Here is a 14,272-nt window from a genome sequence, read left to right on the forward strand (position 1 = left end):
CCTTACACTTACTCACTCAGCTCAAAATTAGCAAGAACATTTCAGTACTTCACTGTTTTGCTTATTCTTATTCATGATTTCCGTACTACTTAGGTCTTATTTCCATTACTTCAATTTATTTTACAACAGAAAGGAGCACTTCCTTATGGCAGGCCACTTTCAGCATTGCTGACTTACAAAATACGTATTTTAAAACACAAGTTACACACATGCAAATTCTTCACTTGCCCACCTGCCAATGTCATGTCTGCCAGGGCACATTTGGGTGATCTTAGGCCCTATGGGTCACACAAGCACTGGATGCAAGTGAGAAAGGGACCACAGCCTGGGTTACACAGCGTTAGAGCAAAGCTCATTTAAACACAGGGACTTCCAGGACGAGAAAGAGATCTGCAGTCTCTTTCCTGCTCCCAGACCCCCTCACGCACAAGATGCAACAATCAGCAAGCCACACACTGGGCCAAGCAAGGACATGCAGCACAGAGGACAACCAAATGCCAAAGATGTGGCACTACGTGGTTTTGCCTTTCCAGACAGGTGTGCATGGGACTAGGACAAGAAGAATGCTCCTCCCCACCCCAGTTAAGGGGATCCCAGGCCAGCACTGTGTGGGTCTTCAAAAGAGCAGGTTACCAGCCGTAACTGTCCAACTCGGGCAGGTGTGCCAAGAAGGGAGGAAGGGGCTGGACTGACAGAGGAACAAAGGTTGAGACCCTGCTTTGGAAAGATGGAATAAGCACACAGGAGAGGGAACCTTTACTACATTAAGGTACTGAAAATTGCTTGGTAAGGGCCAACACATTTCACTCACCCTGCAAGTTAGGCAGGCAGGCAATCAAATTCCTTTCTTTACCCTGTGGCTCAAATTTGAATTAAAAAAACCAAAACCTCCCTACGCTCCTGCCCCCCCGCAGTTTAACTAGCAAAAGCCCTGGTGGGGGGTGGCCGGCTGCTGGGGCAGCAGGCACGGGAGCAGGCAGCTCCCTCGGCGGGAAAGACCAGTCACGGCGGGGCGGGAGACTCAGAGGGGTGCTGAGGCTCACCGCGCCGCCGGCACGGCCGCCTGCGAGGGGCTGCGGCGGGGGCAGCCAGACGAACGGAGCGGGCCGGGGGAAGAGCGGAAGGCGCACGGTTGCAGGCACCGGAGGCAAAGGCCGCCCGAGGGGGAGCGTGAGGAGAAGCAGAGACAGTCGGCAGTTAGAGCCGTTGGCCTGACAGGAGGCGAGCCCCGCGCTCGCGCTCGCGCCCGCCGCTGAGGGACCGTTACCTGCACACGGGAGCCCGCTGACCGCGCCTCGCGCACCCTCAACTTCCCTTCCTCGCCGCGGGCGCCGCCATCTTGGTCTCGGTTTTGGCGCCGGCGGCCCGTATGGCGCGTGTGCCGCTTCCGCCCCGCCTCTTGCGCATGCGCGGCGCCGGCCCCGCCGGAGCTTTTGCGGAGGGTCAGTGGTGCGGAACGGCTTCTCCCCGCGGCTGGGCGCGGGGCGGGGGGGGGTCCAAAGCCCGGTTGGAGGCCAGTCCGGCCCAGTTCTGAGCTCTCCCGCCTAGCCCAGCCCAGCCCACCGTGGCCCGGCCCGGCCCGCCCAGCCCAGTCGAGTGCCTGAGGCCTTGCCGCGCAGGTCCTTGCCCTCCTCCGCCCGAACCAAAGTGTCTGAGAGCCGACAAAACCTGAGGAAATCTCCCGTGTTCCGAAGCCCCGAGCCTCACAGTAGGCAGGGTGGGAGGGGAGCGTGGGCCTCCGGCAGGGCAGCCGTTCCGAAGGCTGCGGGGCGCCTTGCCTGCTTAAGCAGGTTCCCCTGTGAGCCTGCACTGAAGACTTGCCCTGCAAAATCTAGGGCAAAAGTTGGATTTCAACAGCGGTAGGCAGTTGTTAACCTATTAGAGGTGGGTAGCAACCGTTTTAATTGATAGCTTAAGGTACAGGTACGCATTTTAGAAGACCAAACAGCACCCCACCGCAGACAGAGCATGTAGACTGTATTTACATGTTACAAGGGCTTACCGAGATCACAGTCTTTGCCTTGGGAATGGTGGTCTGGTAGCTCTGAAGTCCTTGGCCCCTCAGTCCTGCAAACGTTTCAGTAGGCGTTTGACGAGGAGGATGGAGGATCAAAGCAAGGTAGTGACCTGAGGCACACTGAAGAGCACGCTAAAGGGTCCGCAGGATCTTGTGCTGGGCAATGTGAGGCTGGATTTGTCACTATATCTTTGTATTTTGGATATTTAACATGCAAACCTAGGAGACCAACAGTAAATAAAAACATTAACTGGGATTGTCTGTGTAAATTGCACAGTGTTTGATTAATATTGCTTGCCTCCACGGCATATACAGATAATCTGTAAAGTGACCGTATAGTTTAGGGCTAGATTTCAGTAGCATTTTGTTTTCAGTAGTTTTATTTCCCTCTGTAATATTTTTTTTTTTAAGATACAGATTCTGAAATAAAGCCAATAGTTGTTTTGTGACATATTTTGGACTAATGAGAAAAAAAGCAGAAGTCAATAAAGATAATCTAGAGCAGTGTAATTAATTTTACATCTGGCTGGAAAACAACATCTTACCCTGTTGTCAACACTGTACAGTTCAGAGTTGGTTTTAATTACTGCAAGTAGCTCATAGTAGCCTCCAAGGAACAAGAATACTTTTTTTTTTTCCCCTGGGGATTGTGCCCTTTTGCAGGTGGTAACCGTTGATTCTTTTCATTTTTAAACCTTTTTCTTCACTGTTGTGTTTCCAGCAGAGTTTAAAGCAACACTTTCTGTTTGTGCAATGCAATGCCTCCAGTACAGTGAACATCTTTGTACTCTAGGGATGCGGGCTTCTTCGATGACTAAAAATCAGTATTTACTGAGTATAAGCTTTCTGCTTGGATGTGTGTACCTGTCAAGCATGCTTAATTTATAACCTTTTCACCACAAAAATGAACTGAGAGCAGCTCTGATGCTTACCCTGCTTATAAACTAGTACGGCTTCACCAGGACTGTGTGCACAATTTTAGTTTGCTTTCCTGTTGATCTCCCTTTCAGCAAGTGATGGTGACTTTGGTCTAACAGACCTTCCCATCTCAAATCTCTGAGCTGCCGTGCGAGTTCCTGGCTGGTGGGGGGGGAGGGCAGGTGGACGACCGGCAGCACAGTCCTTGTCTGAGACCCTTCCTCAGGATAAACCAGAGCTCATGACCAGCTGGGACATGTTTTCACTTCAAAGGGTGATTTCCTTCACACTGGCCCTGACCCCTGCATTCTCCTGATTCACATGGAGCCGTTTGAGGGCCTGTGTCCCTGCTCACTCCCTGTGCTCTGCCGGGGTTACTGCCTGCTAAGGATTGACAGATGAGCGAGCAGTGCATCCAACCCCTGCCTGGCCTATTAAGATGAACCCTTGTTGAATTTAATTTTCATTCGTATGGTGGGCTGTGCAGCTCACAGCTCTGATTTGTCATCCCTGTTGGATTCAGCTCAGGAACCTTAGAGGTTCCCACTTCCAAAGAGAAGGGACCTGATGTGGAAGAGCTGGCCATCTTTGTTTGCACCTCTTTACTTTGGGTGTGTATGGCCCTTCACCTCAACTGGGGACAACATGGTAGAGCTCAGAGTGAGTGGAGGTAGCAAAATTAACAAGAGAATTGTTTTCTGTTGTCTTGAAAACATTTTGAAAGCCCAATCTCTGCCTCAAATTTAGAATTATGATTTTTTAAATACATTTCAGTCTCTGGACTGTTGAAGTACCTAACATTAAACATATTGACTTATATTTTTCAAGGCCTACCATCAAGATTATAGCTGATTGAGTAGTCAGACCTTTGTTTTATCTTTTTAATCCGTTCATTTCACTAAAATACTGCTTTCTTATCCTGACAATCTACTTACATGTTTCATTTGCTTGAAGCTGAGGATAATCTGTTTAGATTAATAATAAGTTAATCACAATCTTAAATGCTTTCAGGGAAGTTAGGTGGATGCTATACACAAACACAGACCTGCCATATCGCAGGAGGATTTAGGTCTGGGCCCATGTGGAGCCTCCAGCACTTCTCTATTCGCCATATTATGCAACAACCAAAACTGGGCTTGGTTAAAGTCAGACGTAGCTTGTGATACTGCTGAAATGGGAACTGCAGGAGGGATTTATAAATGGGTAGAGGCACAGTATTGTGCCAAGTCTTGGCTATAGGTGCCACTTTGCACCCACTATTTCCAAAAAAATAATCTGGAGAAAACTAAAAACCAAAGAATACCATTTTCTATTATTCCTTATTTTCTTCGGGGAGGACTTGCTGGTCTGATTTTGATTAGCTGCTAACAATAACAAGCCAAGCACATTCAACACAGGTTTGAATTGTGTGTTACTTCAGGTTGTGTAGAAGATTACTTCTGTCAAGATACTAATGGGGACTTACTCTGAGAATGTATTGAACTCTTAATTTGTGTCACTTTCCCATTGATTTTATTGAAGCTTATTGTGCTGTCTGGATTCTGATAGTGAGGAAGGCAGCCAATATCAGCTGAAGCTAAAGAAGGTGCAAGATTATCTGTAAACAGAAATTAAAACTAGGTGAGAAAAACTGAGACCAACCAGAAGCATACTCAGAAGGAATGAAGAGCAAAGGTAATTTGCATAGCATGATAATCCATGAAGATCAAAACGAATGCAGATACACACTGTTATTTGGTATCTGGGCTTGTTCATTGGCTTATTCATGGTAAGAGTAGTAGTGAGTTGCCTGTCTATTAAGCACTAATTGTTTGGCATCACTGTTTTAAAAACACCGAGACCCCATGTCAGCAGTAAGTCCCAGATATGGCAATGAATGATTGTCCCATGGTGTGAAGACGACAGCCAAAAGCACACCAAAGCTTTCCTCCAAAGTCTGATACTGTTTTCTGTAGTCGCATCAAAGTCTGCTAACCTCTCCGAGATATCTTCCTCATCCAGCAATGGGAGGTCAGATTTTCCTGTCTGCTGTGCCCTGTATGCATGTTTGGATGGGTGGAAGGTGGGCCAGGTTGTGAAAGGAAGGTAATTCACCAGCTGTATGTATGACAAACAGAAAAAGAGCCAGAGAACATGACCAGGGGTAATTATGCTCTCTTTAAATGAGAGGGAGCTTGAGATATCGCTGAAAATTACAGAGAGTTTAGAGGCTACTCTACCTCTGCTTTGTTCTTTAATTTCTACATTCAAGAGTGTCCAGATGTGCCAGGGGCTTAAGCCAAAATATCAAACTAGGAACCCCACAAATGGTGGGGTGTATTGTAATGGGACAAATACAAGAGAACCCCACCTTCCCATGATCCCCACCTTCCCCATGGGAGTTTTGCTTGTTAACCTGGGCTGTTTGCTCAGTCTCCTTTCATTATGGGAAATTAATGATATAATGACATTTGTATCTGTCTTAATAACAACCTTGGTAGTAAACTATTTTCCATAATGCTGACATTCCCGTTTTCTTTTTTAGACTTTACACTAACTTGTTTGTTAGCTTTTTTTTTTTATCAACGCAAAGCCTGGGGGTGATTAAGTAGTTAGGTAATTCCTTAGTTCCTGTATGGGAAATGTGCAGAAGTGCCAGCCCCATTTCAAAATCCCAGCCCCATTTCATGTAATTAAAGAGTTTGCTTGGTTTTTTCCATTGAACTCCATGAAAGTGGCTTTTGCTTCTAAGTTTCATTTTGCCTTTGTTTACATATACATGTATTTAGTAGTTTTGCTTTAAAACACGAGGTCAGATAAAAAATGCAGGTGATTGGATTGCATGGATGTGAAGAATAGCACTTGAGAATATAAAAAAGCAAGAAATTAATAGACTAAATTAAAAAAAAAACCCAAACCTCTCAAAGCCATGTCCACCATCTGAGCCTAGATCTCAAAGGGAAGAATTCTGAGTGAACTCATGAAGATCAACAGAAGCTTCATTTTTGCAATAGATTTTAATTAAAAAGCACTCACATATTGTGTTAATGGAAGAATAAACTGTTGAAACAGGTAGAAGAGGTAGAGTTATACTTTTGGTATAGAAAGGAATGGATTTGGGCAAGACTGGTCACAGTCTTGTGTAGAGCTTCGCCTGCTCATAACAAGTATTATTGCATGATGTGGTTGACGTCTGCTCCAGCCAGGGACTGGCCTTGAAGGCAGAGGAAGTTCTTGTCATCCAAACCAACACAGGTTCGTCACTCCTTGGTTTTGCAAAATGAAGAAGATCTTACACAGTGTGTCAGTGGAAGAAGAGATCAACTAAATAAGAAGTCAGCACCCCCACCCCCCCATCCAGGGGTCTGAGGTCGGTGACTAGGATGGCCCTGTCTGCTTGGAAAATCCATGAACCTGTGCCTGTCCCTGTGCCACTCATTAAACCACTGAAGGATATGGAAGGATTTTGAAAATGTGCGAGATCCAAAATCAGTGGAATCGTATTTATCAGCGTTGTTTTAGCAGGCTGATGTTGGCCCCTAAGCCTGGAGCTGGGACATGGGGCTGAGTCCATTTTGAGTCCTAGGTGAGCCTTATTCTGAGGGGATTTTGTGCAGCACCTGTATTGTGTTGGGTGTTTGCAGAGGGGTGCATTTAACCCCAAATGCACATCCTTGATGTTCCACACAAAGGTATTGGACCAGTGTCTGTGACAGTTGGCAGCTTCTTACTGATTCAGACTAAAGTTTGTGAGTAGGGGTGTGTGTAGGTGGGGAGAAGTTATCAAAATCAACGCACCTTCACTTTTTTGCCTTTCATCAACAGTCCAGTTTTCAAGCAAAGAAATCTGTGCTGTATTTTCATCTTGGCCACCATCTTCTAATTCACTAGCACAATTTTGGTTTTGTTTGGCACTAGTTATACACTAGTGGTGAGCAAACTTAGCCCTTTGCAGCATTCAAAGCTCTACGTTTCTTGCTTTTAATCTGGAAAAAAGCTGTAAGGCTGTTTATAAAGTTTTGAATTTAGAGTCACGGGGCTAAGAGCCCAATCCTCACAAGCTGGTGAACTCTGGTTATGGTGATACCGTATTGTCATTAAGCTATCCGCAACTCAAATGCATCTGGGAATGTTATGTGTCCTTATTACAGCTAGGAATGCAAAATTTGGAAACCTTGCTTTTAATTCTCCTCTCTTGAAGCCTGTCATTTGAGATGGCAAGTCAGTTGTGTGCCAAGAGGCAGGCGATTCCAGCTGCTTGAAGCCGTCAGTGAAGACTGCCCCACTGATACAGTACGTTCCATCTGTACGTATGTCGGGGAGAAAATCACCCATCTGGACAGCCGCCTTACAGAGAGGCACTGTGCCCCTCTTCCTCCACCTTCTTTCACAGTTAATTTTTGTATTACAAAAGTGTCTGCTACCATGTCAGACAAGAATAACAAGGCAGACACCCGTTAATTAAACCCTTGTCATGTGATGATGTTTCTTTCATTAAGAACCAGGCCCTCATATCTAAAATGGACATTTTCTGTTCACTGTGACTATTAAACCAGCTTTTTACACTGATGGCCAAACTTCATCATTGCAATTATCTAATAACTAGATTGCACTCAAACTTTGTAATGATATCTGACAGCAGGAAACAGTTTTGAGTGCTGGGTAAAATCATCCTGCACACTGTGTTCATCTTGTTGGCTGTCAGCTGGCTCCAGAGGAAGAACTGGAGTAGAATAGGAGGACAAATATCTGCAAGTCTTAAAATTAATGAGTGTTAATTGATCTTTATTGTATGGAAAAGTTAAAATGCTAATCTTTACTAAAAAGCTCAGTGCAGCCTGGAAGCTGTTGTATACACATATTTACATGTATGTGTATATGTTGTCCTTGTATATATATATATAACACATAACACACATGTGCACATATAAATACGTATATGCGTGTTTTCTATCTATATACATATAAATGTGCCCCAGATGGAAATAAATGTGATCTACCTCAATTTTTTTTCAGTATTTCTTCACATGGTATAATTACTAAAGGAGAAAGAATGATTAAATTATTCTTTCTAGTTAAACAGAAAACTGTTTAAAACAGTGAACGGAGCCTGGGTTTACCAAGGGAACATGGTGCCAGAATAATCTGATAGCTTTCCTTAAATGAGATAATGGATTTTCCAAAATAGAAAATTTGGTAAATCTCATTTGGACCTTAGCAAAGCACTTGATACACTCCTAAATGGGAAGATATTAATGAAGCAAAAGACGATGGAGTTTAACAGAGGACATGAAAGGTGGGGAAGAACTGACTGATGGGGAAGGGCAAAGGAAGAGCAAGAAAAGAGTCAAGAAGCAAGTTATTGTGAGTTCCTCGAGGGTCAGTTTTAGGACCTGCTAATTATTACCTGCTGGTAATATCTTCATTAAGTACATTAGCCTACGAAGTCAGCGTGCTCTTAAAATCTGAAGACAAGGGGACATTGCTAACATGGAAGAAGACTATCATATATTAAAAACTTTCTGACTCTGACAGGTAGGTAAGTGGAAAGAAGTGTTTGACTAGAACAGAATGTCAGGGCATGCATGTCAGGGTTAACGAGGAATTTCTCTAAGGGAGACGAGAGATGACTCAGGTGGAGAGAACTCTGGGTGTCATAGATGATCACAGGGTGACTCTGAATTGACCAAGGGATGAGGCCATGAAGAAGGTATACATGCTTATAGCATTCATCAGACAAGGTATTTCCAGCAGAAAGAGAAAGTGTGATTGTAGAAGGCATGGATGAATGCAGATCTGCAACACAACTGCTGTCACATTTCTCTAAGAAAGATGAATTCATCTGCAACAAGTGCAGGGGTCCCATAAAGCATGTCATACAAGAGATGACATAAAGTGCTGCTTAGTCTAAAAAATAAAGGCTATGGTAGGATACTGATTTCTTTCTAAGAATATATTGGTTAGCCTAATACCAGGAACAGAGAAGAGCTATTTAAGGAAAAGAACAAAAACCCCCAAGTAACCATATTACATTTAGACTGGAAAGCAAGAGCAGGTTCTCACTATTGGATCAGAGAGGTCCTCTAACAACCTCCCAGAAGAGTGGAAACAGCCTCCCCCCTCCAATAACTTTAGCAACTTTTAGGACAAAATTCAACTAATAAATAGAAAAGATGATGTGGCATGATCTCTGTGGAAAGCCAGAGTCTGGTGGCCTCTTTAAATACTGTAACTGGTCATACAAGTCCTTATTTCCCTGGAAAAATTCTAAATTACCTTGTGAAGTAACATTTAAAATGGGAGCCTTGCTCACTAGCTGCAGCGATGAAAGAGACTCGGGACAACAACGAGCTGGTTCCGAAGCAACGGCAAAAAGACCTCTTCATTGTCTCTTACAGCACATTTGTATGTTACTAAAACAGGAGCGCATATCTGGCTCGGCTGGGATGTTTGCCGGTCCTCAGAACACTTAAACACACACTCCACACGCATACTCGTGACTGTCTTCAGCCACATCTTCCCAGGCACACACCAGGCAGCCCTCCGACCTGACCTTGTAAAACTAGCTCATCAAAGGCTTGGCAAACATGCAGCACAAGTTCTGATGTTCACTCTTGATTCAAATGCAGGTGTTTCAAGCTGCTCCCACATCTCCCCCTTTTTTGTTAAGGAACATCAAGTTCACGAGGAAGGCAGCGAGGATTCTAGCTTTGAATTGATGCAATCCTCGCACTGCTCCCCAGATGATTCTGATTGCTGCAAACACACAAATGATTAATAACCCTCCAACAGCAGTAAAAATTCAGATACACAGATTCAAACCTTCAAACCATGTTTTTGGATTTAACCATTTACCACTATTAGAAAATCCTTCAAAAACATCTTGTTCTGCTAATTTTGCATATTTCCCATTTGATCTTGTAATGTCTGTGCAAGATCTTGGATCTCTCCTGCAATATTAGTAGCAAACGCACCTTGTAAATGTGCCTTCACCTTATTCCAATCAATACACTTTCATTCCATTGTAAAGGAGTTACACACAGCCCTTGTTTTCAAGATTCCCAACCACAGTGTAATTTCATTCTATTTTGTAATGCACTTTGTCTATCTCCATGTGATGGGTTGACCCTGGCTGGATGCCAGGTGCCCACCAAAGCCGTTCTGTCACTCCATCTCCTCAGCTGGACAGGGGAGAGAAAATATAACAAAGGGATTGTGGGTCGAGATAAGGACAGGAGAGATCACTCATCAATTACTGTCACGGGCAAACCAGACTCAACTTGGGGAAAATTAACTCAATTTATTACCAGTCAACCAGAGTAGGGTAATGAGAAATAAAACCAAATCTTAAAACACCTTCCTTCCACCCCTCCCTTCTTCCCGAGCACAGCTTCACTCTCAGATTCTCTACCAACCCCTCCCCAGCAGCGCAGAGGGACGGGGAATGGGGTTTATGGTCAGTTCATCACATGTTATCTCTGCTGCTTCATCCTCCTCAGGGGCAGGACTCATCACACTCTTCCCCTGCTCCAGCGTGGGGTCCCTCCCACAGGAGACAGTCCTCCATGAACTTCTCCAACGTGGGTCCTTCCCATGGGCTGCAGTTCTTCACGAACTGCTCCAGCATGCGTCCATTCCACAGCATGTAGTCCTTCAGGAGCACACTGCTCCAGCGTGAGTCCCCCACGGGGTCACAAGTCCTGCCAGAAAACCTGCTCTGTGGGCTCCTCTCTCCACAGGTCCGCAGGTCCTGCCAGGAGCCTGCTCCAGCGTGGGCTTCCCACAGGATCACAGCTTCTTTCGGGTACCCACATGCTCTGGCGTGGGGTCCTCCACGGGCTGCAGGTGGAGATCTGCTCCACCGTGGACCTCCATGGGCTGCAGGGGGACAATCCACCTCACTGTGGTCTTCACCAGGGGCTGCAGGGGAATCTCTGCTCCGGCGCCTGGAGCATCTCCTCCCCCTCCTTCTTCACTGACCTGGGTGTCTGCAGGGTTGTTTCTCTTATATGTTCTCACTCCTCTCTCCGGCGGCTGTTTCTGTCTGTCCCACAACTTTTTTTCCCTTCTTAAATCTGTTATCCCAGAGGTGCTACCACCATCGCTGATGGGCTCAGCCTTGGCTGATGGTGGGTCCAACTTGGAGCCGTCTGGCCCTGGCTCTGTTGGACACAGGGGAAGCCTCCAGCAGCCCCCACAGAAGCCACCCCTGTAACCCCCCTGCTACCAAAACCTTGCCACACAAACCCAATACACTCCAAGCCAAATTACCACTGCTTCTAAAGTGTCCAATCATGCTAGTATTTGTTGATCAATTTGTACCTGGGTATTCATTTCAGCTGTAACATTTTCTAGTACATTAGCTACTGCGTGAGCAGTCTGAATGGATTTCACAAGCACAGTGGTAGCAACGGCGGCAGTAGTTGCAATAATAATAGCTGATATGATAAAGGCAGTTAGCCATCCTATAAATCATTTTGGGCAACTATTTGTCTGCTTTAAAAGCCTTGATAATTGACTTAATCCTGATTCCCCTTCCCATGACTTGGTCATGTTTACAGGGATCCACAATTCAGCATGATGTCGCATTGACATGATTACTATAAGATTTAGTTCAGATACCTTCTTATGAGTAAAACAGCTAAAATACCAAGGTTGACTCAGATTAGTTTCAAAAGCATGGTTATGTAAAGCGATACCTACAGATTGAGCTGCTACAAAAACATAAGGATGTGAAGTACATATCATCACCGAATCTTTGTGATTCTGTGTCAGGTTCAAAGTATACAACAAATTGTTCTTTTGATAATCACCATGAGCTATTTGTCTTTTTATAAATGGCATACCTATCATCCATGACTTCATGAAAAAGGGTCCAGTGTTGTTATTATACTGAGCTTGTAATACTGGCCCAGACAATCCTCCCTCGGACCATTTGAGGGTTTCATTCGTTACTTGTGAGACGTTAACTGGATGTGATGAACTACTTATAAGGTGTCTTCTGAGTCCCCAATCTACAATCAGAAAGATTAGTGCCATTAATGATTGAATCATGATCAATGCCAATAATAGAGACAAAAGTCAAATTTCCTATATGGGACTGTTTATTCTCACGTTGCTGATAAAGCAAATGAAATTTGGGGGTCAGTGGCAAACAATTATTTACAGCTTGATTGGATAAGCAAAGAGGAGGAAATTCAGAATAATAAGTATGTGTGTCATTGACATGGATCCATTCTTTCTGTATTTCTAGTGGGCCAGGAGGTGGTAACCATACCCCTCCCATCTGTTTTGTGTCATTACTAGAGACAGTAATCTCTGAATCCCATCATGTTACTGGCCTAAACAAGGAAGGGTCAGTAACATGGGCCCAATAAAAATGTTGCGATTGAGCCATGGTGACTATGTAAAGAAAAAAAGACCAGAATTCTTACAGTACTGTTGCTGACCAGTATTGCCAGGTATGCTAAAAAAGGTGTTCTCTGGAGTAGGAACCTCTCCTACACATTGCATCATCACGCTAGCTTGTTGCTGCATTCTCTTCAAATCTCCCCACGTGATAGCTTTTTCATTCTCGATGCACTGCTTCCTCCTCGTTCATTTCTCCTCTTTCGAATTCAGAGTCTTCATCTGCAGGATTGGGTTGTCTGAGTGGTTTCGCCAGCTCATGATAGGGTTTGACGTGACGAGTGGGCAGCCACCTGAGTCCTGCTGGTAGAACACACGCATACCCTCTTCCCCGAGTTATTAGTGCAATAGGACCAAGCCATGAGTTACTTACTAATGGATCTCGATATAATACTTTTGGTCATTCTGTAAACTTCACCTGTTCACCAGAATAATGCTTTTCCATGGGCGTGACAGATTGTTGAGAACTCACATTTAAAAAATTCAAGGTATAAATTGCATTGTCTAATTGTTCCTGTGGGCTCATATTCCCCTTTTTTTGTCTTAACAGCATGTTTTTTAAGGTTGCATGGCTGCGTTCAATTATACCTTGTCCTTGCGGGTTATAGGGTAGCCCTGTGACATGAGCTATGCCCCATTGTTGCAGAAACAATTGTGTGCTTTTAGCGGTATAACCAGGCCCGTTGTCTGTTTTCATCATTTTAGGAACCCCGAGAATTGCGAAACAACGGGTCCAAAGTTTTTTAATATCTTTTACCTTCTCCCCTGTGTGTGCAGATGCACACCGCTCCAGAAAAGGTATCTACAGATACATGTACGTACTTCAGACAGCCGAAAGATTTTACATGGGTAATATCTGTTAGCCATATTTCATTAGCTTGTAGGCCTCAAGGTGTAACACCACTAGGAAAACTGTGGGGTGTCAGTCGCTGACAATCAGGGCAAGAGCGAGTAATGTCCTTGGCTTGAGATAAAGAAATCTTAAATTGTTTGCTCAAGCCAGCAGCGTTTTGGTGAAAAAAGGAATGAGATGATACTCTTGCATAATCAAATTGTAATACAGCTACTGTCAATGAATCCGCTATTGCATTACCTTTTGTCAAGGGTCCTGATAAAGTGGTATGAGATTGAATGTAAACAATAAATAAGGGATGTTTTCGGTGGGAAATCAAAGACTGAATTTGAAAAAGCAAATCAAACAACTCTCTGTCTTTCAGAAAGATGCCATTGATAAGTTGGACGATATTAACATACTCAGAGTCGCATACTATATTTAAGGGCTCATGTGAAAACAATGTGAGGGCATGCAAAACTGCCCAGAGTTCAATTTTTTTAGTAGATCCATCATGTTTTGTTATGGAATGTTTCCACTCGTTGTCATGCCACAATACAGCTGCTTTTCCTGTCTTTCCGGAGCTGTCCACAAAAACAGTTTTAGCATCGTTAATAGGTTTCTGTTGAACAATTATGTCTTCAGCTAGAGGTAAATATATTAAGTTATGTAAGAATTTATCGGGTGGATAGGAAAATGTAATTCTGCCTACAAAATCAGCCAATGCAATCTGAACCTGCTTGGAATTTTCTAAAAGGAATTGATAATTAGAGGTAGTGAGCAGCAGATGAATTCTTTCTGGATCATAACCGGTAATACTTTGCATCCGAGCATGGCCTTTCATTATAAGAAGAGCATGCAGTTCAGCTGGAGTAGTGATTGTTTTCTTTAGTGTGTTGGGGAGAAAAATCCATTCCAAATAATATACTGTGTTTGTAATTTCTAGCTGTCCTATTAATCCAATTGGCTGATGCTCTGTCCTCAGTACAAAGAAACGGACAGGCAAAGAACTCCTTATGCGATCTGCTTTCATCTTTGAAATGTGTTCAGTAACTAATTTCAGCTCTTGCTCTGCAGCAGAGGTCAATGTTCGCTTTGAAGAGAGATTGGAATCGCCC

The 14,272-nt window shown here is 44.2% G+C and overlaps 1 protein-coding gene across 2 annotated transcripts in view; it reads right to left on the reverse strand.

Annotated features, from left to right (window-relative positions):
* Positions 1-1,377, reverse strand: part of LARS2 (leucyl-tRNA synthetase 2, mitochondrial) — a 91,482-nt gene extending 90,105 nt beyond the window's left edge. Inside the window, exon 1 of one of the 2 annotated variants that reach the window (XM_049816550.1) lies at positions 1,268-1,377. The gene's annotated coding sequence lies outside the window, so the exon portion shown is untranslated. The remainder of the gene's footprint in view (positions 1-1,267) is intronic. The other variant, XM_049816549.1, reaches the window with a different exon arrangement.
* Positions 1,378-14,272: the final 12,895 nt, after the last annotated feature.

This window comes from Accipiter gentilis, chromosome 14, assembly GCF_929443795.1.
Source record: "Accipiter gentilis chromosome 14, bAccGen1.1, whole genome shotgun sequence".
Lineage (NCBI taxonomy): Eukaryota > Metazoa > Chordata > Aves > Accipitriformes > Accipitridae > Astur > Astur gentilis.